The 27,722-nt window shown below is 38.7% G+C and overlaps 1 protein-coding gene across 1 annotated transcript in view; it reads left to right on the top strand.

Annotated features, from left to right (window-relative positions):
- COL25A1 (collagen type XXV alpha 1 chain) overlaps window positions 1–27,722 on the top strand; it is a 504,028-nt gene that overhangs the window by 109,958 nt on the left and 366,348 nt on the right. The window lies entirely within an intron of this gene.

The following is a 27,722-nucleotide window of genomic DNA, read 5'->3' on the forward strand; positions in this document are numbered from 1 at the left end:
TGGATAACGAATAAATTTAGTTAATATCCATTACCACACATTGTTGCAATTTTTTTCTTGTGATGAAGGCTGATAAGATCTACTGACTTAGCAACTTTCAAATGCACAGTACAGTTTTGTTCACTATACTCACCATGCTCTACATTATATCCCCAGGAATTATTTACAATGGAGAGTTTGTACTTTTTGACAACCTTCACCCGTTTCACCTGCACTCCGCTTCTGGGAACTAACAGTCTGCTCTCTGGATTTGTGTTTGTTTGTTTTTAAAGATTCGCTATATAAGTAAGATCATAGAATATTTGTCTTTCTCTGATGACTTATTTCACTTAGCAAAAGATGCTTTCAAGAAACATCCATGTGGTCTCAAATGGCAGAATTTCCTTCTTTTTATGGCTAAATAATACTCCATTGTATTGAATATACACCCCGCATTTTCTTTATTCGACTGGTGGATAACTAGGTTGTTTCCATGTCTTGGCTATTGTGAATAATGCTTCAGTGGATATGGGGGTGCAGATATCTTTTAAAAAGTATTTACTTATTTATCATATCTTTTTGAGCTAACAAACTTATTCTGTCTTGTGTGAATGTTTGAGATCTTGTCATTGAGTCTGATAACTAACTGGATATAGTTGAAATACTTTAACAGTTATTGCTTAAAAGAAATTTTGTGTTTGACAAAATAGGGTCTATTTAAGGAAAGAGGAAGGTATTAGTTATTATTTTCATCAGTTAATATCTTGATTCCTCTCTCCCTTTTTAGTGGATTCTTCCTCTTGATATATAAAAGAATCAAGATGACTATATCCTAAAACTTTGATCTGACTTCTTAAAGCTACCGTACCATTTCTCTTCTTTCCACTGTCAAATTTCTTGAAGGCATTATGTGTACTTCATGGGCTGTTTCCAGTTCCTTAGCTTCCACCTCCTGTTTTACCTGCCATAGTCCAGACTGACCCCATTTCTGCCACTGCTTACTGAGGATCGAGTTCCTAATCCAAAGCTTTTTTCTTTTTTTAAAAAAAGAATTTATGTTTTATTTAAGGAACATGTACTTTGTAGCATATTCTAAATGTTTCCAAAATGGCCCATATAAAGAGCTCGTTAACAAAATATCCAGTAATCACTTCTAGAGAATTCAGGATGGAATTTTAGTTTCACTTTGTGAACCCAGTTCAGTTCAGTTCAGTTGCTCAGTTGTGTCCGACTCTTTGCGACCCCATGAATCGCAGCACGCCAGGCCTCCCTGTGCATCACCAACTCCCAGAGTTCACTCAGAGTCGCGTCCATCGAGTCAGTGATGCCATCCAGCCATCTCATCCTCTGTCGTCCCCTTCTCCTCCTGCCCCCAATCCCTCCCAACATCAGAGTCGTTTCCAATGAGTCAACTCTTCACATGAGGTGGCCAAAGTACTGGAGTTTCAGCTTTAGCATCATTCCTTCCAAAGAAATCCCAAACATTAAGCTAATAAGGGACTGTTTTACTTCAGGAGGGCTTGCAACACAGATGACACAAACTTTTTCTTAAGGTTTGTCATCCTTTGCCTCTCGGTAGTGGTAGCCACAGATTAACTATTCCTTGGGCCTTTTTTCATTTTGCGTTTAAAGTATTAACCATTTCTGTTCTCAACTCTATGTAGGCTTCCTGGAATAAACAGATGCGTAGAACACAGTGCTTGGCATACAAAGATTTGCATGAACAGCTAGTTTATTGAAGAGTCACAACTTTATAGGAGTCCCACCATGAAACTTTAAAAATGTTTCCAGTCACTGACTTTAATTTTCAGTTGAATTCTCTTTTTCCATTTCTTGAAGTGAAGTTGCTCAGTCGTGTCTGACTTTTTGCGACCCCATGGACTACATGTAGCCTACCAGGCTCCTCTGTCCATGGGGTTTTCCAGGCAATAGTATTGGAGTGGATTGCCATTTCCTTCTCCAGGGGATCTTCCCGACCCAGGGATTGAATCCAGGTCTCCTGCATTGTAGACAGACGCTTAACCGTCTGAGCCACCAGGGAAGTAATGATATCTTAAACGATATAATTTTCTGGTCATTTTCATTGATTGAAAATTCAGTCCAGGTCAGAACTTTAACATCACACTTGACTTAAATCTTCTGTCCTCTCCTCTGCCTGTGGCTGACTTAACCAGCTGCTCTCAGGATTTGCAGAGGGTGGGGGCTATCCATCTGCTTTTCACCTCTCATCCCCCTTCTTCATTGTTGGGTGGTGGTGGGTCTAAACCTCACCAGCACCACCCTTCCCTCTCCTGGGGGCCTGCACAGCTCTCATCCTCACTTTGTTGGTGTTGCTGTTCCTGTGACCAGCACTGACTGATGGCCTGAAATACGTGGTTACCCACCACATGGCCACGTCTGCCTTTCCAGGATTGGGTGCTGCGGTTCCTCAACATACCCTCTGTTCTAGTCAAGTGAAATTACTGCCGCATCCCGGGCAGATTCTGTGTTTCCCTGGGCTGCCCCTTTCTAGTTCTAATCCAACTTTAAGAATCAGCTTAAATGGTTATGTAACTTATATAGCTCTTGCTGTCACTCTTTTTGGAATTAATTTCTCTCTCAGCACTATTTCTGTTGCACTTCATTTTTTTTTTTCTTAGAAAAGTTGCCATTTCTCCTTTGACTGTAGTGATTTATAGGATGCTTCTCTTTGGTACAAGTGTGTAAATTCCTTTAGCTCAGAGACTGAATCTTGTGTTCCCAGTGCTTCCTTAACAGTTGGTGGAATAGAAACTCACTCTTAGAAGGCTCTCAGATGCTGAGTATGCTGTCTTATTCAGAGATTCAGCAATTTGGGGCATAATGTTTTAAAAGTCAGAATATTTCTGCATGTGTAAGTGCTTTACATAGTTCTTATTGCTATCAACACTCAATAAATGATTTAAACTGTAATATCCATTTTTGGGGGATGGTAGATATTGGATCTGTTAACCCAAAATGTAGTGGATACTCTTAAGGCAGAAGGCATTCCTTGTGGAGTGCAGGGGAGACCTCAAAGCCAAAGGTGGTTGGTCCCAAGGAGTGGCTTTCAGTAACGTGGCTAAATGCAAGCGGCCTACTAAGCCCTCGATCTGTCGAGCAGCTGCTGAGCTTTCTGTGTTTTGTGTGTCCCTTTCTTGTGGGTGACAAGTACCAAATCTCTAAGGCACGCAATGGTATGAAAATGAGAGTTTGGGGTTCATGGCCTCAGCTGTTTGAATTTGTCACCCTGCTCAAATAGCACAAATTCTCTTCTCCCTTTAGCGTGGTCTACCTCGGCTTCCTACAAGAATGTGATATTTTCCCTGACCTGATGGGCAAATGCATAAGTTGCTTCATCACTGAATTTACTCTGAAACCAACTGTTTTCCTAGTGTGTGGAATCAATGTAAACAAAACCAAGAAGCGTGGTTTGTGGCTTATTTAAAATACTGCTTTCTGTATATTATTCCTGCAAACTTTCTGCTTTGGGATAACGATCTGGTGTGTATTAGTAACCTTGCGGGAAAATGCTGAAGCAATTTGCCATCTTCTCTTAACAGTAACACTGTTCTAGCCCAGAAGGGTGATATGCTTTATGCAGCAGATATAAAATAATTTCTGAACTCATAAATTAAGGCTATTCTCCAAGTCTCATTTTGGATCACCATTTTGCTTCCTTATGTGTCTCAGTGCATGAAAGATGCCTCTCAGAAGCTCTAAATGTCAGGTTTGCTGTGTGTGCTTGATTTTATTAGTTAGCATTAAAATCTATGGACTAATAAAAAAAAGATATAGATTATGAAACAGTAATGAAATTGCAGTGTTTAGAATATATAGGCTCTATGAAATAACTAATCAATTCCTATTATATCCATCTCTTTCATATTTTCTCCAAGAAGAAATTGAATCAGCCGATCAGATAATTTCAAGATCCATTTTTTAAAAAATTTCCATTGTACACACTCATTAAGTTTGTTAATATCACACATGAGTTTCCCTAAGACACTGACCAAGCTACTGTTATACTTAGAACTCCAGTCTCTCACCTGCATCTGGCAGGGTGCATTGTTTATGGTGCAGAATCAGGTGAGCTCCACGTTGCAACTGACTAGATTACAAGGGTGTGGCTGTATATTTGTTCTGTGAATATGTATCTTTCTTCCTCCCTTCCTTGCTCCCTTACTTCCTTCTCTATTTGAATGCTTTGTGAATATTTCCCTTATTATTATGATTAAAATATTTGTCAATATGTTTCCTAGCATGGGTTTTTTTCCCATAGATTTTGCTGGAAACATGATGAGTCCATTCATTTGAATACCTGGGATTTGTTTCAGTCTAAGAAAGTTTTCCTTTGATTTGTCTTTTATTATTCTTTCTGTTCCAATTGATTTAGTGAAATACCAAAATAATTGGCTGTCTCTTCATTCTTTTGTCTACAAACATGTCATCTTCACTCTCATTTTTTTTAAAATTTGTTTTCTTTCCCGTTAATAGAGAACATCTGAAGTTTTCCCTTCACATCACTGCTTGTATTTTATGAAGCATAAATTTTGCTCTTTATTGCCTTTCTGCTCAATTTATTTTATCCCTGCCTTGTTAGATTTTTTTTTAAACATGAAATTTTGAAACATCATTTATTTTTAAAATACCACAAATGAAATGAAAGGCAAAGGACAAATATTTAGTGGAGGAAGAAACCCCACCAGTATTGAGGTTTATAAGCTTAATGAAAAAAAGCTCTTTCAACTGAGAAAAGTATCCACACCTGTTTTAAAGAGCCTGCAGTCCTTGCCTCCTGTGTGTCTCTTTCATTATCACACAAAACATTTCGCTTCTGACCCTTCTGGTCACCAAATGTCGGGGGTTTTTCCTCACACCACCAAGTAATTCTCTGCATCACCAGCTGATTTTCCTGCAAATAATTCTGACACCATCCACCTGAGGCTGTGGACTCAGTCTCCTGAGACTGTCTTCCGCTTCAGATGCCAATCACAGATGCCTGTGCTTCAGTGCTTCTGATCAATTGTTACCTCTGAGGTTCCCATGACCCCTTCCTTAGGTTTGATTAATTTGCTGGAGCAGTTCACAAAACTCAGAGAAACACTTACTTATGTTTACCAGTTTATTAAAGGATATGATAAGGGATGGGCTTCCCAGGTGGCTCATTGGGTAAAGAATCCGCCTGCAGTGCAGGAGGTGCAGGAGACGTAGGTTTGATCCCTGGGTCGGGAAGATCCCCTGGAGGAGGGCACAGCAACTCACGCCAGTATTCTTGCCTGGAGAATCCCATGGACAGAGGAGCCTGGTGGGCTACAGTCCATGGGGTGGTTGCAAAGAGTCGGACACGACTGAAGTGACTCAGCACACACATATGCAGGATCAAGGACACAGATGAATGGCCAGTTGAGGAGGTACATAGGGTGAGGTCTGGAGGGGTCCTGAGCACAGCTTCCGTCCTGGAGTCGGAGTGCATCACCTTTCTGGTATCTGGATTTACCAGCCTGGAATCTCTAAACCCCGTGTGATTGAGATTTTTATGGAGGTTTATTCATTTAGGCATGAGCAATCATTACCTCCATTTTCAGTCCTCCTTTCTCAAGAGAACAAGGGGCGAGGCTGAAAATTCCAAACTCCTAATCATGTCTTGTTCTTTGTGGTGACAGGCTCCCATCCTGGAGCCCACCCAGAGTCGCCTTCTTGGAACAAAACACACTCCTATTAACCAGGAGGTTGAAAGTGTTTCAGGAGCCCTGTGTCAGGAACTGGGGTCAAAGTCCAAATATGAGAACAAAAGTTGCTTCTAATACTCTTATCACTTAGGATATCACAGAGACTTTAGGGGTGTGTGCTATGGCCTGGAGGCAGAGACCAATATATATTATATATATATATATATATATACACACACACACACACATATTGTTTTCTATATTTTCACAATTCTCTAAGGGAGAAGCTAGCAGAGGCGATTGCAAGCAATGGATGGAAGATGACAAATAGACAAATTCAGGACAAGTGCTAAACCTAGTCAGTAAAAATTTTAACCACCATAATACTTTTTAAATATAAGCTTTCGAGATTAAACAGTAGATACACTGCTGAAGTATATTTGCTTAATGGATAATCACAAATCATGCTAACAGCAGAGCAAACTTTAATAAACTTCTTGAAACCAATTTATTGATATATGTCAAGAAACTTAAAAAGGAAAAAAGAATCCATTGATCCCGCAGTCTTACTTGTGGAAAGCTATTGTAAAGAAATTATCAAAGGTCTTATGAAAATTATAAGTACAAGGGATGCTTGTTATGCTTTAAAGTTATAAATGGCCTCCCATTAAAATAAATAAATTAAAAAAATTAGAAAATAGAAAAGTTAAATATCCGATTCAAGAGAATCATACATGATAGAATACATACATGGTGTAATATGCATCTTTTAAAAAATCTGTTTTAAAAGAGAATTTATTGATGTGGGAAAAACGTTTTAATGTTAATGGAAATAAAGGATAAAGATTGTGTATGATTCTCATTAAATAACCTGTTTTCTGTCTACATACACATGCACGCACATACACACACCCTCTTCATTTATTATTATTACTATTTAGTTCATCCTTTGATCTTTTAACCACAGCCCAATCTCTTCTGAATTTCTCCTTTTTCATGGAAGGCATGCCATCCTGTGTCCTATGGAAGATTTCCTACCGTAAATATGTTTAGATGTCTCCTTACTTTGTTTTGTAGTACCTTTCTCCCTAGGTTATGAATTGGATTTTTCTTAATGCAGTCTTGAGATGAGAGATCAGCCTATGATTGATGATGGCCAGTGAGTTACCGTTGGCCTCATCCTTGGACCACTTGAGTGCAATCCCACTCTTAAGTTCCGCAGTGCCCTAGAAGTTCGATTCATGTATCTTGCCCAGTGTTTCCTGTCTGGTTGACTTGCATCTAGTACAGCTCAGCTGGGCTGAAATGGTGGTTTCTCTTGTGCTTTCCCCTCACTGCACCTTTCTCTGACACTGGGAACAAATGGAATCATGAGAACTTACATGGAGGGATTGTGTTTAGAGATATGGTTCACCAGTTGTTCCCAATCTTAATGCCCATTTATTTCTAGCTTGGTTTTTGTTAGCGAGGAGAGAACAGGATAGGGCAGCTGGCTTGAGAAGCAAGCAGGAAAAAGAGTAGCTGGTCAGTTTTGTTTCTGGTCACCTTTGTGTTTGTGAACCAGAGAAGAGATGGTAGGGGAGGAACACAGGCTCTCTGGGCCCGCATTAGAGTTGACGCTGCGCTTACCACCTATCAATTGTGGTTTCCTGATTTGTCTCATTGGCTTTGTCATTAGTGGCATATTATTCAGATTCGTAGGGCTCCCATTACTCTCGTTTTTTATGTGACTTTTCTCATGTTGAGAGGCTATCTTCGTACTTATAAAGTTGGAAACTTTATTATGAAGTTGGAAAAGACTGCTTCAGGGGCTGCTTAATGAAATACAATTTTAAGTAGGAAGAAGGAGAAAAAAATGTTTTTAATCCTTAAACCGTTCTTCCCCAGTTAGTGTACTTTACTTGCTCTTGTATGAGAGAGAAGATGGCATATCTCTGTAGCTTGGGCAAGCAGTACAGCTTATTTTAGCAAAATGATCACATTTTTCCATTGCACTTGGCTTTGCCACATTATGTCATTGTAATCAAATGAAGCTGCCAGTCACAGAGAGTAGAAAAAAACATAATTGTATGGAATTATACAGAAGCTTCATGTTGAAGCTATGCCATGATGTAAATGTATGGATTCATAATGCTAACTACTGTAGCTCTTATAATGTGCCAGGTAGTGTTTTGAACATTTTGTATTTATTAACTCATTTAATTCTCCCATTAACTCTATGAGGTAAGTATTCCTTTTAAAGTCTTACAGATGAGGAAACTGAGGTATGGAGAAGTCAAGTAACTTGCCCTAAGTGTTATAGCTGGTAAGTGTCAGAGGTAGCATTCTAGGGAGTTTCCTGGTGGTCCAGTGGTGAGGACACTGCATTTTCATTGCTGAGGTCATGGGCTTTGCAGTGTGGCTTAAAAAAAAAAAAAATAGAAGAGTGTTCTAAATTCTTTCTCCTAAAATCACAAATTCAGGTGTTTTTTTTTTTTTTTTAAATTTCATTAGTAATCTAAATATAAGTAAAGAAACCTGGAGAAGTCTTTGAGAAGAAGGATGGAAGTTTGTTGATTATTATCTATGTCTATATCTAACCTATAATACACAGAAACACAAACACAGAACTTTATATTATTTTTAAAATTTTTAATTATTTGTGTCTGCACTGGGTCTTCCTTGTTTTGTAAGTGCTATCTCTAGTTGTGGTGAGTGGGGTCTTCTCCTCCTTGTGGTGCACAGCCTTCCCATTGTGCGCCTTCTCTTGTGGAACACAGGGTCCTCGAGGCATGGGCTTCAGGAGTTGCGGCTTGTGGGCTCTGGAGCTTCGGTTCAGTGGTGTGGCATATGGGCTTAGCTGCTCTGTGGCGTATGAAATCTTCCTGGACCAGAGTTTGAACCCCTGTCCTCTGCACTGGCAGGTGGATTCCATCCACTGCACCACCTGGAGAAGAAAATGGAAACCTACTTCAGTATGCTTGCCTAGGAAAATCCCATGCACAGAAGAGCCTGGTGGGCTACAGTCCATGGGGTCGCAAGGAGTCAGACACGACTGAAGCAGCTGAGCACACACGCACCACCAGAGAAGTCCATTGTATGTTAATGTTGAAAAGGGTTCTATTCCAGCACAATAACCTCTTTCTATTGTTTCTCTTTTCTTCCAAGTATTTTGAAAGTAATTTTTATAACTTTGCCTTCTTTGGTATATAGAGATAACACCAGTGATTTCCCAGTATCATACTCAGAAGAGTTTTCCTCTATAAGAATGAAAAAATTGCATTGGCTGATTCTTTATTTTCTCATACCACTTTCCATAGACCATCAATAGTTTGAATTTGTGAGATGGATAAACACAGTTTTGAGCCTAGGTTTTGGCCATAAGAGAGAGCAAATCATACAGTAATGTTAAATTCATGGCTTGGATCTTTTCAGAAACATTCTCTAATCAAATCAGCTCCTGGGAACAGATTATTTACATCTGGAAGGCACATATTATGTAAATGGTTCTCCTTCCCAAGTTTGTTTAGAGGGACTCAGAATTATCCCCAGGTGGAGAAGTCTACATTTTATTGTCTCCTGGGTGTAGCAACCATGTGTCATCTGTCACACTGTGGAATGAGCTACCCTTCTGGAGAGGACCATTTGAAAGGGCTACCCCAGAAGGGCCTTCAATGTCTTTGGTGAGGTTTTTTTGTTTTTTCATTTTCAAGAATTCCTGAATCTACTAGAACATTCTTGGGATGCTTTAAAAAATGTTTTGGGTTGTTTTGGTAGGCATCATGCAGTAATATAAAAGATGAGGTATGGCATGCATTCACAAACAAAATTAACTTTAAAACCGAAGGTCCTTTTCCCCCCTGAATATTTCTACCATTTTATAGTTCTCCCAAGTATTTCTTCAGTTTTTTTTTACTTTCAAAATCCAAAGATGTATGAAATATTTGAGAAAAGAGGACAGTGGAAGAAGCATGCAATAAATGAATAGATATTTTAAAAAAGTTTGATTCAGACATACAAGATGATGGAGTGTTAGAAGTGAGGTCTTTCAGTTTACTAAGAAAACTGAATCACAAAGAATTGATTTCTCTAAAATGACACAGTCAGCAATTGGGCCTTGGGAAAGAGACTTCAGTGTGGTTCACTTTCATTCCACCAGGTCACAGTCACTTGAAGGTTGGGAGCATAACCAAAGTTCTGGTAAGAAAGATGCGTCATTGCTGTTCTTCTCTCAGATATTCAGTTCAGTTCAGTTGCTCGGTCGTGTCCGACTCTTTGCGACCCCATGAATCGCAGCACGCCAGGCCTCCCTGTCCATCACTAACTCCCGGAGTTCACTCAGACTCACGTCCATCGAGTCAGTGATGCCATCCAGCCATCTCATCCTTTGTCGTCCCCTTCTCCTCCTGCCCCCAATCCCTCCCAGCATCAGGGTCTTTTCCAATGACTCAGCTCTTCGCATGAGGTGGCCAAAGTATTGGAGTTTCTGCTTTAGTATCAGTCCTTCCAATGAACACCCAGGACTGGTCTTCTTTAGGATGGACTGGTTGGATCTCCTTGCAGTCCAAGGGACTCTCAAGAGTCTTCTCTAACACCACAGTTCCAAAGCATCAATTTTTTGGCGCTCAGCTTTCTTCACAGTCCAACTCTCACATCCATACATGACCACTGGAAAAACTATAGCCTTGACTAGACGGACCTTTGTTGGCAAAGTAATATCTCTGCTTTTCAATACGCTATCTGACAAATAGCAGAAAGACCCTACCTTAGTCTGCTTCAGCTGCCATAACAAAATACTACAGTCTGGGTGGCTTAAACAACAGAAATTGATTTTCTCACCATTATAGAGTCTAGAAGTCTCAGATCAAGGTCTGGCGGGGTTGGTTTCTGCTGAGAGCTTTCTTCCTGGCCCCAAAATGGTCACCTTCCTGCTGTATTATCACATGACAACAGAGGGAGAATGAGCTCTCTTTTTCTGATAAGGACACTGATACTATTAGATTAGGGCCCCACCCTAAAGACCTCATTTATCCTTAATTGGTTCCTTAGAGGCCCTAGCCCCAAATACAGCCACACTGGGGGTTACGGGGTTCATATGAACTCTAAGGGTTGTCGGGGGCGGGGGGATGCAAATACTCAGTGCATAACAAAACTGTAGTGTTTCCTAATCATAGCAGGGAACACATGTAATTTTATCTGATTCATAGGCAAGAGGGAAGAAAGTTAGATCTTGTATGAGACACATCTGGATTTGATCCTATGGCTCTTTTATTTAGTATCTATATGACCATGGATGAATTATTTAATCTTTCTGAGTCTTGGTTTTCTCATTTGTAAAATGGGAATGATAATGCCTCCTGACTACTGTAGAAAGCACTTAGCACAGTGCTGTTCATTTGGTCAAGTGCTCAGTATATGAAAATGATTACTGTTATTAGCTCGTAGATTTAGTATAGAGCAAGGACTCACTTTGCCTTATCCAAGAAAAACTATTGTAAGCAAATATTCCCTAGTCTTTAAACTATTTTATGATATGAATAACCTTAGGAGAAGTAAAGCTATAATTATATATGTAGTTAGGGAAGAAGCAAAGCTATACATACCTTAAAAAATGGCTTTAAAATAATTTTCTTTGGCCTTAAGATTCTTGACTGTTTATAACACTTTTTCTCTATAAATCTTTGAATTTTTAAATCATTTTGTACCAGTGAAGAGTTATCACTGACTCACCTTCTTCTGGGAATCCCAGAGGGCAGAATCAGGACCAAGTGATGGGCTTTTGTGGAAGAAAGATTTAATTTCAACTAAAGAAAGAACTTGGAGAAGGCAATGGCACCCCACTCCAATACTCTTGCCTGGAAAATCCCATGGATGGAGGAGCCTGGTAGGCTGCAGTCCATGGGATCGCGAAGAGTCAGACACGACTGAGTGACTTCACTTTCACTTTTCACTTTCATGCGTTGGAGAAGGAAATGGCAACCCACTCCAGTGTTCTTGCCTGGAGAATCCCAGGGACGGGGGAGCCTGGTGGGCTGCCGTCTATGGGGTCGCACAGAGTCGGACACGACTGAAGCGACTTAGCAGCAGCAGCAGCAGCAAAGAAAGAACCGCAGAACAGTCTGAGCTGTTTGAATAAGGAATGAGTTTTCTCATGAGGTGGTGAGTCCTTATCTCTGAACAAGGACCACTGGCAGGAATATTGTAGGGCTTCAAGCAGAAGACAGGAAGCTGCTTATAGGACTTCAGAGGCTTCTTCTACTTTAAACTTCTGTGATTACAGAATGTCATTTTCAGGAAGTCTTTCACTTTAGAAGAGGATGTACAAATGGCAGTTACCTCAGTGTCTGGCTTATGACTTAGAAAATAGAACTCTGATTGGTCTGTTCAGGCAGCCCTGGAACTTAAAGTTCTTTCAGATTGTTCCTTATGTCTCAGGGCTACTGATGATGACTTTGGAGCTAAATATAGCCTAGAAAGTACCATTGTGTATCCAGTCACTCTGAGCCAGTGCAGCAGACTTCCTTCTTACCTTGGTGTCTAACACTTCATTAGGCTCTGGACATGATCCTGTTGTTAGATGCCAGCACAAGCATTTCATTACAGATTCAGGAAATGATGAAGAGATAAATGTTAAAAAGAATGTTTCCAAGGAAGATATTAATGGAGTGTTAATGCATCTCACTCTCTTCCCAGAGGAGAATTCTCTAGAGGGTTTTGGGTTTATGAGAGTGAGAGTTAATCCATGCCAATAGAATCTGTAGCTTCATTTAGCAACAAAGTAAATATGAATATTAATTAAAATACGGGGTTTAGTACTTCCTTGTAAGCAAAATTCCTTGAAAACTTCCATCTGGAACAAAGCCATATGCTTGCTCAGTCATGGAAACCTAGAGCCAGAAAGACTAATATATACTTTCCCTAGCTCTAAAGGCAAGACAATAACAACATTGTATTCTCCAAACTGAAGAATTGTCAACAGCAGCATTTTCATGAAGGGAGCTTCAAAGGAAACTTGTGAAAGAACCTTTAAAGGAGTTTCTGGAGCTCAGTCATTTTTTAAAAGCTGCTGTGTGTTTTAAAGGTATTAGTAAATAGCCTTCATGAATACTTTTAAGTTTAAAAATCAATTAGTCTTTACCATTTCGGCTTGGACACTGTAAATCACAAAGCCATTCTGAGTAGTCTAGCTGTCTTATTAAAATCCAGCAAGGGAAATGTACATACCGGCCTATGTGTTGTGCCTGCCTTGACATTTTGTGCTTTTAGGATCAGCATTTATTTCTAAAGACAAAAAATGCTTTAAAGTGCACAGCATTTTTTCACATTAAAGTTTCAAATGTTTTTGAGATGTTCTAGAGAATCTGAAATGCACCATACAGTTGACCAGTGTTCAGATGAAAAACTGCTTGCTGTATCTCTGAGTTGTCTTTAAAATGACCTTTTATATTTGAAATCACTTGAGGGCAGGGGAAAGAGAAAGAAAAAAGCACAGAAAAGTGGTGTTTGTAAAATGAAATGAAAGTTTTTGCATTTCTTCCCACCAGTTACCAAACAAATGTTCTTTGCTTCTGGGACTTGAGATGTGGTTGATGAATGGAACCCTATGAACTTCATTTTTGCTCACCATTTGGTATGAGCATAAACTTCATCATCAGTTTTTCTGCCTCACTCTTGCTTTACATTCTCTTCTCTTTTTCTCCTTTCTAGATTTGTGGCAGGTGGGTATAGGAGCAAAGGACTTGATATTGTACAATCAGGATGCTGGGGAATGGTGAACAATCTGGTTGTTTTATTTCAATTTATTTTAAGGTATCCTGAAATATGATAATAGGTATGGGAGGGGAGAGGGGCTTCTCTCAGTCACCATATCACATAGGTTAATGGTCCTATAAGATTTAATATATGATCGTTTTTTTTCTGTTTGGTTATTTAAATAGAGCAGTATGTACATGTCAGTCCCAAACTCCCTAACTATGTCTGCCCATACCAGGTAACCATAAGTTTGTTCCTTAAGTCTGTGAGTCTGTTTCTGGTTTGTAAATAAATTCATTTGTAACATTTTTTAAGATTTCGAATGTAAGCGATATCATACGATATTTCTTTTTCTCTGACTTGCTTCACTCCGTATGACAATCTCTTGGTCTGCCTGTGTTGCTGCGAATGGCATTATTTCATTCTTTTTTAACATGCTAGTTTTAATAGTTACATAGAATGAAAGTAACTAGGCCAGCCTTGTTTCAAATATTCCTGACACTAGGTAAAAATGTTGCAGTATAATGAACAGTGAAGTGAGGACAGAAAGGGTTCTGATAAAGTTAGCCTGGTTCTACTTTTTCTTTTTTAATGTGGGGACCTCTGTTGTTCTCAGAAAAGCAGCTTGAAGCTTGAAGGGCTAATAGGAAACCTTTTCTATATTATAGTACAAAAAGTTCTCAGGCTGCAAGTTTGCAATTTATCCTAACACCTGCTGTGGTAGGCCCCAGGCTCTGAGTCTGCCTCTAATTCCAGGGGCCTTATGGTGTGTGTGATTTCAGTTCCTTGCTCGTACAGTAAGGGGATTTAAGATTCTCTATAGCCCAAGCTTTGTTTAATAGGAACGTTTTGATGAACTGTGTGTAGAGCTATCTAAATGAATTTTGTTTTCAGTTATTACCTGGGCATCCTTAGTGTCTTAGTACACTCTGTAGAACAGTTGGGAAATGCCAGTAGCACCTATGAACCAGAAACATTGCCTGAACTTTTACCTTGTTTATCAAATGTTTTACTTTCAAATAGTTATATTGATATTTTTTTAAACTGATGTCTGTCTTATTCAAACATTATTATTATATATAGCTGTTGGGATCAATATAATCATGCCATAGCTCACCCTTTTGGATTACTTTTACTTAATATTGAATGAAACCTACCCTCTGCCCATATCCCCTGCTCTGTGCTTTATACAAATAATTTAAAATTATAGCAAACTACATTTAAGGAATATAATGTATCCTATTTGGACAATTAGCAATTAGTCTCTACTTTCAAAAGATAGTAATATCTTTAATATAGGTAATAATATCTTTTCCCATAGAAATTAAATTTCTGTTACTTAATTTGATCTTCATTTGGGTAAGCTTTATGAATTATTAATATTAAATTTATTTAATTTCAAATCAAGTAGTCACCATTTGAAGTAGGGAGTTTTCTGGATGGAACTCTAGTCTGTGAAGCCCCTGAAATTGAATATAAAATCATTCATGTATGTGAACCTTTTGGGGAGAAGGTCCATAATTTTTGTCATTCTCATAGGGATTCTGTCCCTCACTCACACCCTCAAACACATACAATATTCAAGAATCAGAGGATTAATATGAGGTAGAAGGGACTAGCAAAAACTTGGTGAGCTGGTGAAAAGATTTTAAGGGTTTATTTCCAAGACTACTTCCAAGTGCTTCCTGTTGTATAGAACTTTCTTCCTTTGGTACAGACCTTCCGACGACCTTCACTGCATAGATGACATTAGTGTTAGGAATGAGGATATTATATGATCAATTCTTTTTCCTTCTGAAAACAAAAAACTCTAGAAATGTTATAAATGTGTATCAAAGTATTATTGTAGTAGTGTATTTTACAAATTCTAAAAAAAATAACCAGTTTTTTCCTTTGAAAATTTAAGTAATTTGCAATAACTGATTTTATTTTCTAGAATGTCAGCCCTTATGACATTATTTCAAAGGGCTTTTAAATTTCAAAAATACAAATTTGAAGTGTGCTTTACAGATTTCTTAGTGGAGACTTTCTTAATATAAGAGATTTAAAAAAATATTTCTGAATTCTGAAAGTCCTGTAGATAATCATCACCATCGCCGCCTGTGCCAGGCACAGTTGTAAGTACTTTTCATGTATTAATTCATGTAATTATAATAATCCTATGCAGTAAGTACTACTATTAGCCCCATTATATGATAAGAAAACTGCAACAAAAAGAAGTTAAATAACTTGCCCAACGTACTTTCTCCCTGTAATTTAAATGTGTGAAAAAAATGTATGGTTAAATTTCACTATCCTGGTTTTTCTTTATATCTGGTTATCAGAGCTGGGGTATTAAAAGCCTGAACACATGCATTTGACTCATTATCTGGGCTTCAAAATCAAATTTATTTCAGAATTTAGCTTTGAATTTTGAAGCCACTTTTGCAGTGTTGCCTAAGATCTTATATTATGGTCATTTGCCTATATTTACTAATTAACTTGAGATCTGCAAGCAATTTGTCAACAGTTTAGTCTTCCCAAATTTCCCATTCTGTACATAAAATTTGAGAGCAAGATATTAAACATTTGCACTAAAGTGAAGACCTCACTCTAACCAAACATATTCCTGTCTTAATGTATTTATCCTTTTAACAACATATTCTAAGAGCAGAAAGTTCACCTTTTACCAAAACCGCATGGTGCTTATGCATTGCAGCATCTGTTTGACAAAAGCCTTGGAACACAATAATTAAAGTATGCAAATCTCTTCATAATGGCCTGATTTTACAGTCATTGCTCATAGAAAATCCCAATTGATTTCAGATGTGAAGCATTTTGTTATTAAGTTTTAATTGTTGATTAAATAATAAGAAACATACCCAGAACTTTGCAATCATCTATTTAAAAATAAAGCAGCGTTCTGATAAACTTTTCTAGTACGTCTCCAAGAGTTCAAATTCTAGAGAAGATTGCATTAACAAAAACACAACATAAAATCTTCAAATTTGGTTTTGCAGATGATCTGAAAAAGTATATATATATAGGTTTATAACCCAGGAAGTAATCAGTGACAGGTGTTGGTTAAGTGCTTTTGTGACTGGTTATCTGAAATCAAGAAATTCATGAAACAAATGGAGACTGCGTTCTCCACATGGACACTACCTTTCTCTTCCCTAGCCTGCCAGGTTTCTAACAGGGAGTCTGGTTTCTGAAATTCAGAGAAATTGAAGTGAGGAGCAAATGTTTAGGATCATGAATGCATATCTGGGGTCTCAGATGACCGTGGTGTCGCAGGATGGGACGGACATGCATAGCTGGATGGGCCAGGCTTTGAAATCCTCAGCCCTTGTGGGAGCTGCCCAAACAGTTGCTGTGCCAGGTGCAGGGGGCGTGGGGGGAGGTGAGGCTGGTTCGGGCAGGTTGCTTGGAAGGCTGTCGGTGACTCAGAAGAGGATATGCGGCGTGTGCCAGTTCAGAGGCATCTCAGAGATGTTGATTTAATAGAGTGGGACACAGGTGGTGACTGTCACCTTGAAGGTCTTCCTGTCATTAGCAGCAGATGATTTGCTGTGCCTTCAGATTAGGAAGTGAGGATATAATTTCCCGAAGGCTTGTCTTCGGTGACAGGCGACGCTTGGGAAAACATCTTTGGACAATTGTTTCCCCCTATTTTTAAAAATGGAAGTCTGATATTGCTCCCATGAGTTTATTCCTTGATGTTGCCTGCTTGCGTGATATCCAACTGTCCTATTTCAGGCCTGTTGTTACAGAAAAACTGTAAAGTCTTCCATTAGATTTGAAGCTCAAATGTCGGCTAGGTATTATGAAATCTATTTTTCAGATGAAGAAACTGAAACTTAGATTAGCTTGTCATAGGCACACCATAGCCAACAAATGCAAGGTGGTGTCAGCCTAAATTGATTGGTTTCATGTTTAGTTTAAGTGCTCCTTCTCAATACAATGCTCCATCTAAATGGAAAGTTCTAATTACTGTCTGTTGTTGTTTAGTTGCTAAGTCATGTCTGACTCTTTTGCCACCCCATGGACCGTAGCCAGCCAGGCTCCTCTGTTCATGGGATTTTCCAGGCAAGAATACTGGAGTAGATTGCCATTTCCTTCTCCAGGGGATTTTCCCAAGCCAGGGGATTGAACCCACGTCTTCTGCATTGGCAGGCAGAGTCTTTACTACTGAGTCACCAGCAAAGCCCCCTAATTATTGTTATTTTCCCCTTAATTTCATGTTTAGGCTAAACGGCCATGTTTTTAAAAAATACCTTGTGGGTCCATAGTTAATAAACTCTGACCTACCATAGATAAGAACATTTTGGAGTTTCCTTTCCTCAGGAGAAAGGTGCTTGACAATTCCCTCTTTTCAGGAATGTTTCAGATATTTGAATTTGTTATATTGTATTTGAATCACTGGCATAGGGATGTATAAAGGAGGGAACATCAACCAGAATAGTAAAAAGAAACTTATTCAAGTAGATAACTGAATTAGGGTAATAAATTAAAGTTCAGTTCAGTTCAGTTCAGTCGCTCAGTCGTGTCCAACTCTTCGCGACCCCATGAATTGCAGCATGCCAGGCCTCCCTGTCCATCACCAACTCCCAGAGTTCACTCAGACTCACGTCCATCGAGTCAGTGATGCCATCCAGCCATCTCATCCTCTGTCATCCCCTTCTCCTCCTGCCCCCAATCCCTCCCAGCATCAGAGTCTTTTCCAATGAGTCAACTCTTTGCATGAGGTGGCCAAAGTACTGGAGTTTCAGCTTAAGCATCATTCCCTCCAAAGAAATCCCAGGGCTGATCTCCTTCAGAATGGACTGGTTGGATCTCTTTGCAGGCCAAGGGACTCTCAAGAGTCTTCTCCAATACCACAGTTCAAAAGCATCAATTCTTCGGTGCTCAGCCTTCTTCACAGTCCAACTCTCCCATCCATACATGACCACAGGAAAAACCATAGCCTTGACTAGATGGACCTTAGTCGGCAAAGTAATGTCTCTGCTTTTGAATATGCTATCTAGGTTGGTCATAACTTTTCTTCCAAGGAGTAAGCTTCTTTTAATTTCATGGCTGCAATCACCATCTGCAGTGATTTCGGAGCCCCCCAAAATAAAGTCTGACACTGTTTCCACTGTTTTCCCCATCTATTTCCCATGAAGTGATGGGACCAGATGCCATGGTCTTTGTTTTCTGAATGTTGAGCTTTAAGCCAACTTTTTCACTCTCCTCTTTCACTTTCATCAAGAGGCTTTTTAGCTCTTCACTTTCTGCCATAAGGTTGGTGTCATCTGCATATCTGAGGTTATTGATATTTCTCCCGGCAATCTTGATTCCAGCTTGTGTTTCTTCCAGCCCAGTGTTTCTCATGATGTACTCTGCATATAAGTTAAATAAGCAGGGTGACAATATACAGCCTTGATGTACTCCTTTTCCTATTTGGAACCAGTCTGTTGTTCCATGTCCAGTTCTAACTGTTGCTTCCTGACCTGCATACAGATTTCTTGGGAGGCAGGTCAGGTGGTCTGGTATTCCCATCTCTTTCACAATTTTCCACAGTTTATTGTGATCCACACAGTCAAAGGCTTTGGCATAGTCAATAAAGCAGAAATAGATGTTTTTCTGGAACTCTCTTGCTTTTTCCGTGATCCAGCGGATGTTGGCAACTTGATCTCTGGTTCCTCTGCCTTTTCTAAAACCAGCTTGAACATCAGGAAGTTCACGGTTCACGTATTGCTGAAGCCTGACTTGGAGAATTTTGAGCATTACTTTACTAGCATGTCCCCAGAAATTGTAAGATCAGTCTATATTTAGCCTACTCTATGAGATGAAAATAGATATTTTGCTTGCGTTTAAGTCACTGCCCCATTTTAGAGTACTACGTTCAAAACATTACTCAGTTCCTTATGAAGCAGCACTTTGTGAAGCTTAGGTCAGTGTTACCTATGCTGTCTTCCTCACAAGATTAACATATCTCTGCTCTTTTGCATTATTTATATAGTTAATTTTGATAACAGGCAGTTTGTAGTCACTGATGATTGCTATAGAGGCACCCACAGAAGCAGATTTAACTGAGGCCATAATTATACAGTGAGTCACATTATATGGCAAATCGGGCTCTAAAGTTTTAAATTATTCAAAAATGTTTTTGTTGTGAGCTCTGGCACATCCTCATTAGCATGGATGCTAGTCAGCCAGGCTGAATCAATCATGCAGGGAGAATTTGTGTCCTGCCAGGCTTGTCACCTCCTGTTAACTCACAAGATAAACTTGGCTTGGGACTCATCTTGGCTGGGAAGAGTGTCAGCTGTATTGATAGCAGATGGTGCCCACTCCATTTGGCCTAAAAGGTTCAGTTTAAAACTGAAGGAATAGGGTCTGGAGATGGGGTAAGTCCTAGGAAGAAACCTGTGGGAATAAAGTTTTGTATTCTCACTTTGGTCCCTGGATCTGGTCCTCTGTTTTGTTTTTGAGTTTAGATTTTTACCAGCAAGCCACCAGTGCTAGGATGGGTGGGTGGTTCTCTAGGCGGTTGTTCAAGTTTTGTTTACACTGTGTGTCTTTACCTTTAAACTTTTCTTCCCGCATCTCACTCTATAGGCAATGAAACCAAAACTCTGAGAGGAATGTGTCCAAGTGACACAGTGTAGCAGTGACAGATGGGGGCTCCTAATTCAGGCCAATACAGGCTTCTCTGCCTTCCACCTCTTGTCATTATACGGGAGAAGGTTATTTCCCAATTTAGAAACTTGATTTTGTTTGTGTATTTGTTTGTGCTCTTTGTCCCCAGACCAGGAAATCAATATATAGATACTCAACCTGTGTTAATTTCCTAGGGCTGTTGTAACAAACTGCCACCAGCTTGGTAGTTGAAAACAGAGATTTATTCTCCTATGGTTCTGGAGGCCAGCAGTCCAAAATCGAGATGTCAGCAGCACCATTCTTCCTCTGAACTCTGGGGGGAAATCCTACCTTTTCTCTTCCAGCATTTCCAGGCGTTTCTTGGCTTATGGCAGCATAACTCAGATCTCTGCCTCTGTCTTCACGTGGCCTTTTCTGTGTTTCTCCTCTGTGTCTTCTCCTCTTACCACGAGGACATTTGTCATTGAGTTTAGAGTCCACCTGGTTAATCCAGGATGATCTCAAGACCCTTCTTTAATTATAGCTGCAAAACCCCCTTTTCCAAACAAGTCTCATTCATGGACACTGGGGTTCGGACTTGGACTTATCTTTTTTGGGGAGGGGGACACAGTTCAACCCACTGTGCCATTTTCATGCTGTCTTAATTCACTCAACCCTCTGTTTATAGGAACTTTCTCATTTTTAACTTTTTTTCCCTATTGCGACCTGTGTTTACTGACCCTTTTTAGTCTCTGAGAGAAACATTAATTACCATTAATGTTTTCTCTATCATTAATGGATCCTCTATTCTGATGAGTCAAGTCCCCCTCTAGATGGTCTGTCAACTCCTTGGGGAAAGAGGCTATGTATTTTATCTTTGTAGCTACAGTGGGTGGCCCTGGTACGTGTCTGGTAAGTGTTGAATAGATGAATGGTTGTATGACAATTAGTAGAACCTTTCAAATGTTCATGATCCATTATACTATTCTCTAATGCAGTTCTGTCAAACAACATTTTTAATATAGAGATTGATGCTTATTGGAAAAGACATTTGGTAGGTCATGAAATGTAGTTTAAAAATAATTTAAAATGAGAAAATGCTGATACCATGGGCCCTGTATAAAGATGTAGTTTGAATAAGCTCTGGGAGATGGACAGGGAAGCCTGGCGTGCTGCAGTCCATGGGGTTGCAGAGTTAGACACGACTGAGCTACTGAACTGAACGGAAAAATTTACTAGATGCAAATCCTTCCCAGGTGGCGCCAGTGGTAAAGTCTCCTGACAGTGCAGGAGACCTAAGAGAGGTGTGTTCGATCCCCAAGTTGGCAAGATCCCCTGGAGGAGGGCATGGCAATCCACCCCAGAATTCTTGCCTGGAGAATCTCATGGATAGAGGAGCCACACAAGAGTTGGCCACGGCTAAAGTGGCTTAGCACACATGTACACCTGTAGGTCTTCATTAGATGGTATTTGATCTGAGTTTTTCGCTCTGGTGTGGCATTTTGTGTGGTTTTAGATCTGCCTGTTGAATGACTACAAATTCAACAGATGTTGAAGCACTTTATTCTCAGAAAGACTGACTATTTGTTTGTAAAAATTAAATATCTTGGGATAAATAAATAAGTAAAAATTTTGAATACTTGGGTAGATTGATGTTATGTACCAGGAGGGAAGTATTTAACCTTAAAACGTATGAAGAGAAAAAAATTTTTGAGATACAATCACAATTGTGTATTTTATATGACTAACCTTATTGGGATAACATATATTCACCAATCTTGTGCCTCAATTAGACAAGATTTCCCTAACCCATCACCAATATAAACTAAAGTTAGTTAATAATGATTGTGTGTGTTAGTGGCTCAGTTGTGTCGAACTCTTTGTGACCCCATGGACTGTAGCTGCCAGGCTCCTCTGTTCTTGGGATTTTCCAAGCAAGAATACTGGAGTGGCTTGCCATTTCCTTCTCCAGGGGATCTTCCTGACCCAGGGATCAAACTCGGGTCTCTTGCATTGCAGGCCGGCTACATCTGAGCCACCAGGGAAGCCTAATAATGATTACTTTATGGAATAATGATTGAGTGGTAAAGATTCATTCTCAGGATCCCAGCTTTCGAATAAAATATGTTAGCTGTGCAAAAACCAGCTTTGGAAAGGGTACAAACCATATGCTTTGTAGTACTAGAAACCTAATGTCATTTTTCATGACCTTGACCCTGAGTAGAAGCCCATGGAAGCTTCCATATTCTTTTTTGGTAATAAAGCTTAATATGCAACTAAAATGATGATTTATATGTATAAAAAAGGGCAAGTCTGTGGTTTTGCACTAGAGCAACCAATAAAGTTGCTATTTTAATTGCCTTCTTTTCACCCTACCAGTGGAGGAATGATTCCTGCCCAAGAGTTACAGGGATGCCTGAGCTCACAGCACCTGACATTAGACAGATGAGATGGACAGCAGTTTACTGGTCATACATATTCTCATAGCTGGGGGAGGAGGACACTGCATGTCATGCAGGGTCACACAGGGTTTGCATAACCAAAGGCTGTGAGAGGCAGGCTTCAGAGTATGAAGAGAGTGGGGTGGCCCTGGTTCCCATGGGAGGATGTAATTGGCTTGCTTGAAAAATTCTATCAATTGACAAGGAACTGAAATTCATTGCTCAGGGATTAGCAAGAACTGTGCCTATGCCCCTTGATTAAAGGGTTTTTTGGCTAGAGGACCTGTGGGAGCAAGATGGGAGGGGAGCTTAGGCCATTTGAGGCCCTCCCAGTTTTACTAAATGTCAAGAGAGCACATAATATTGGGTCTTAACTTTAGTCCTTATGCCTCACTTGTTACTTGTGATTCACAGGGTTTTAATATTTTTAGGGACAGAATTATATTCATTTCTCATAGACATCAAGGACTCAGGGGGGATCAATTTTTTCTTGGAGTCTATGAACAGGACTTAGAAGGTGGCCTAAGGCTTATGTTTTACAAGTTCTAGCACCTCTCTCAACATTTAGCTTTTAAATTTGACAATATAGCATATTCAGTATATGTGAGAATTATATCTGACAATGATTACATTTTGAGTTTATGAATGATTTATTTTAAGCAGACTGTAATTATTGTTTTGTTGATTTTGTAACAGAGTTCTTACTCTATGGGAATTTTTATAAAGATGATCCCTGACTTAATCATGGTTCAACTTACAATTTTTCAACTTTATGATGGTGCAAAAGCAATGGGCATTCAGTAGAGACTGGACTTTTGAATTTTGATATTTTTTTTGGTCTAGTGATATGCAGTATAATACTCTCTTGATATGTTGGGCAGTGTCAGCAGCTGAAGCTCCCCATCAGGCATGTAATCAATAGGCATGTAATCAACTTTTGATAGATGTAGAATCATTCTGTACCCACACAACCATTTTAATTTTTGCTACCAGTACAGGATTCACACTTTATTATAGAATAGGCATTGTCTTAGATGTTTTTTTCCCAACTGTAAATGTTCTGAGCATGTTTAAGGTAGGTGAAGCTAAGCTATAATGTGTCTAAGCTATAATCTCTTAGGTGATTGAACTTCTGATATTTTCAATTTAACATGGTTTTATCAGGACATAACTTCACCATCATATGTTGAGGAAGATCTATAATTGATTTTTTTTACACTAGTATTTTTGCCAATTCAGGCTTGCCGTTGGCTCATAAAACAGGTTCAGAGAGAAACAATCACTGTAGATTTCTTACTAAAAATACCTGTAACTTTGCATGCCCTTAAATACAGTAAAATTATATATTTCTTTAATGCAATTTATTGATACACTCAAAATAATATTTCCTGTTTTGTTTCAGATACATTAGACTGTAAATGAAGGACATTTATTTTATCAAAAATTTTCTCACATCTAACTGCATGGTTTTTACCATGGTCAATTTTAAGAACTCCAGCAACTCCTAGCAGTATCTTCTTAAGGATCAAGCTCTTCTCCATTGAAAGCTACTATTTAGAATGTTCATTTACTCTAAGGCATCTTAAGTGCTTAAGTATGACATTTTGAGTATTTTCATGGTATCTTGTATTTATAGTTGACTAGTCAATCATGTTTACTGTTTATCTCACCATGATCTTTTCCATGATGTAGATTTGATTTATTTTCCCATTCAGCATAGGTATAGTGAATGCTTGACAGAAGGGGAGGGTGACTGATTTAAAGGTCCGCAGGAGATTATAGCGCTACTCTCAGCCTTAGAGATTCTAGGATGCTGTTTACTTAACTGAATTGCATTAAAAAAAAAAAAAAGCTTTTAAATGTTGGTCTCAAGAGGGATTCTGAATTTTAATGTTCTAGTAGTACCTAAAGGAGTCTAGTCATTAGTTGGAGAATTGAAATGGCTTGTGGCAAAGTGGTATAATCAAGATGGATTATAATCAAGATGGATTATGGTCTTGCAGGCAGGACACTTAGACCTACAGGAGGCAAGTAGGATCCGATTGTGGTCAGGACATGGATTTGTAGGAAGGCTAAAATCAACCAAATTCATCTTCAGGTCCCAACCTGGGCATTATGACCTCAGGGATGCCTTTCTATCCCCTCCTGCCACCCACCCCTTGGGATTGTGTCCTTGCCAAGTGTCTTATTATTCTCCCTCTATTCTATTCTATCACATTTGATTGTATTTGCTTCCTGAAATATGCTTCCCCTGCTAGACTATAAACTTTATGATGGCAAAGACTCTAACTATGTTGTTTACTGTTTTTAATCTCCATCCCTTAGCATATGCCTCACAGAATGAATATTTGCTGAACAGTGAGTAGAGGGAGAAACAAAGGGAGGTTTAAGTACCAGGAAATGTTCTCAGTGAGCAATAAGCAAATGGCTTAGTCCCTGCCTTGTCTCAGCCTTCCAGCACTGGTGGTTCAGGAGACCCTGCAGAATGTATTAGACCTTCAAATGCCTGGAGCTATTTTGTTAGGTTCTAATCCCTTGAGGAGAAACTCTTTATTTCATTACCTCTGCATACTTGTGTGTGTGTTGAAGAGGTTTAATTTTAAGATCTATCCTCTTAGCAAATTACAAGTATACAATACAGTATTGTTTACTGTAGTCACCATGCTGTACATTAGAGTTCCAGAAATTGTTCATTTTCACAACCAAAACTTTGTACCTTTTTGCCAGCATCACCGCATACCCCCTTACCCCAGGCTATGGCAACAGCAAAAGTTCTCACTGGTTATGGGCACTGCAAGACCTAAAAAGTGTGAATTGCATAGCCTGCATTGAACTATAGTAAATTCATTTCTCCACTTGAACTAAACAAAAGAGCTTATGAGAACTGCTTATTAAGAGTATTTTTAGAAGGACCTGCTATAGATTTCCTATTTCAAGAGCAATATGTTTTTAGTATGTAAGTAAATTTTATCTCTAATTTTCATCTTTCCTATTAAGGAATTGTTTCTTCTCCCTAATGAATAAAATGGCAGAAAAAAATATAAGATACTGTTTAATTTCCTCCTTACTTGCATTTTTTTCCCAATGGAGAATAAAGTATTGATTTAGAAAATGCTATGGAGTACACCCTCTGTTCAGATTACTTCTGTGACAGTTATTTTCCTTTGAACTAATATTCATAGCTGGAAACACCAAATCCTTTATTTTACAAATTATTTCATTGATTTGTACAATTAATATGGAGGTTAATTCATGTATTATGTAATACACTTTTATATAAATGAATATATGAAATTACATTGTTTTTAAAAATAAATCATAGAATTAAAAATATTGAATTCTGGAATTCTTGGGGCTAATTAGACAATATCAGTATAGCGATATACTACCAGGAGACATGCTCTGTGATACAAAAATATAAAATGCTTTAGTTTGTCTCTTTTGTTGCTTGCCATTTTGGGAGGAAAAAATATTTATTTGACTTTAGATAAGCTTTTAAATATAAATCCAAACAAATTAGTTAAAGGAAAGCTATGTTTCATTATATTAGGATAGAAATAAGAAGTTGTTAACATATATTAATTTGGACTATTTAGTCTCCATTAAAATCCCTAGAACTGGGTAGAATCTGATCAACCTAACCAAAATGATCCAACTCAGCCTAAATATGCATTTAGAAAATTTGTTTATTTAGCTGTCATTGAGTGCTTATATTAAGCATCAGGTAGGTGATAGATAGTTACCTATAGATGTATATGTACACACACTAAGATAATAGAGACATGGTCTTATACAGCAAGAGAATATAGACAAATATGAGTAAGTGTCATAACAGAGATGAACAGATTCCTGTGACAGTGTTGCTAATCATTCCTGGCTAAATTAGAGAAGGCTGAGAACAGAGGGAAAGAAATTTAACCAAAGTAGTATGTATAGGACAAGATTTACCAAGGAGCCCACACAGACAGATGTGAGGTATCGTCTGTAGCTGGACACAGTGAGTGAATGAAGTGGAATAGTAGCTGAGAGGTGCTGTGGGAATGAACTTGAATAAGGACATTTAGGCCATGTAAAGGGAACTAAAATGTATCCTGTAGAGAGTGGGGAGCATGTGGAGGATTTTAGAGACATGATTAGATTTTTAGCCAGATGATTTTAAAAATAGTATGAGCAGGGAGAATTTGGGAAGAGTAGCCCAAGACACATGCGATAGTGCAGATGAGAGGTGCTGAGCCCCTGGACATGGGGACGAGGAAGGGCAAACTTGGAACCATTTGATGAATTCTCATCACAAGTTTCTAAAGAGATGCAAGGAAATTTAATTTAAAAATATTTGATTCTCTCTACTATGGTTAATATTTCATTTGTCTTATAAGCTTGTAATACTTTCTGAGTCAAATTTTGGCGTAGTTTGAATCACAGCTTGGTTTAGTTTCGTCTGGTTCCAGATTAAATTTTTGGCACAGCCTTGAAATAGCATCCCCTGCGAGGAAACGTTAATATGATATATAACAGCTCCTGAGAGTCATATATGTCAACAGGAACTGGAACTTCATAGGTACATTTTGAGTTTCGCAAAGGACATACTATAAATAATAATGATAATAATAATATAAATTTGTGAATCTTATGACTGAGCATTGTTTATATGCATGTTTGTGTGAGATGCATGTGGTAGAATGCATTGGAATGATATAATAATAATTATTTCTTCCTATTTGTAAGTTAAAGAAAGAACTTTAACTCACAGAGAAACTGCAAAGCAAGAGAACTACATTCCATTTGCAAAGAGATCTAGCAAAATCTTCCCCTCTCTTGCTGGTACTTGCTTTGATCTTCAGTATTTATTTGGTAGTATTTCTTGCATCTGTGATGGTGAGAGTTCTATGCTAAATTCACTTAAAATCTTCGGCATTTTAAAATCAGAAAAGAAACCAAGAATGTGTAGGAAGAGCTCAGAGAGATATCGCTGAAATTTCACTTCACCTTGAAAATAGTCCTGGTTAAGGGACTGTCATGATTCATTTAATTTTTCAAGAAGGTGCAGAGACTCCTTCAGAAGAACCAGTGTGCCATTATGGGAGAGTTGGATGCTCAATTCTTAGTTCATCTTTCTTTCTCAGGATCCTCAGAAATGGCAATCTAAAGGTTCAACTAGTTGCTGTTATCCATGTTCTCTCTGCCCAGATTTATTGGTGTAAGGATTTAATGATATATTAATATATGAATGGAGGGCAAGATGAACAATCTTTACTAAATTGTTTCTCTAGTTCTAGAAATCAGAAATCCATCAACCTTC

The sequence above is a fragment of the Budorcas taxicolor genome, chromosome 6, assembly GCF_023091745.1.
Source record: "Budorcas taxicolor isolate Tak-1 chromosome 6, Takin1.1, whole genome shotgun sequence".
Lineage (NCBI taxonomy): Eukaryota > Metazoa > Chordata > Mammalia > Artiodactyla > Bovidae > Budorcas > Budorcas taxicolor.